Source organism: Myotis davidii, unplaced genomic scaffold (genome assembly GCF_000327345.1).
Source record: "Myotis davidii unplaced genomic scaffold, ASM32734v1 scaffold104, whole genome shotgun sequence".
Classification (NCBI taxonomy): Eukaryota; Metazoa; Chordata; class Mammalia; order Chiroptera; family Vespertilionidae; genus Myotis; species Myotis davidii.
The window spans coordinates 6,186,167-6,186,840 of NW_006296625.1; the positions used below are offsets into that span (position 1 = coordinate 6,186,167).

Sequence of the window (674 nt, forward strand, 5' to 3'; positions counted from 1 at the left end):
GATCTTTGCTTGAACACTCTCTTTTTTTCATCTTACTCTTACAATGGGTTGATATTCAACTAAAATAAATAAAACAATTTTGATCAGTGGATGAAATTAGAAAAATAGTTATAATTCATAATTAGATTAACCTAAAAATTGAAAGATGTGTCAAAACAAATGACAGATGTCATGAAACATTGATTTTGATTTAAGGCTTCACAATTTTGCGCTACAACATAACTTACAGCTGCATTTGCCAATAATTCCCATTTAAAATATTCACTTGCTACTATTATTATGGGGCAGAGGGAGTAATTTTAACTAATCACAACTATCTTAGAGAAGAATGCAGTTTAGTTAAAATTTTACTTTCTGGATTTAGAATAACTATCTTGGACTTACACAGACCTTAATTTTGACTAATGCTGTTATTTTTGTAAAAGGCGAAAGATTTATGCGATCTGAAGAGAAACCAGAGTAATGCTGTTATTTTTGGTGATAAAATATGACCATAGTAACAAAATAGTCATATTTTATGTTAGATTCAGACTTTCTAACCTCACTCTTTAAGTGAACATATTTTAGCAATTAATTAACATGCTCATTGAAATGAAATTGGCTGAAGGCCCACTGCATGGGAGAACATATTTGCCAATGTTATCTCCGATAAGGGTTTAATCTCCAAAATTTCA

The 674-nt window shown here is 30.0% G+C and overlaps 1 protein-coding gene across 2 annotated transcripts in view; it reads left to right on the top strand.

Annotated features, from left to right (window-relative positions):
• The window catches only part of TTK (TTK protein kinase), a 40,367-nt gene that overhangs the window by 11,566 nt on the left and 28,127 nt on the right, over nt 1-674 (top strand). The gene's annotated exons all lie outside the window — the stretch shown is intronic.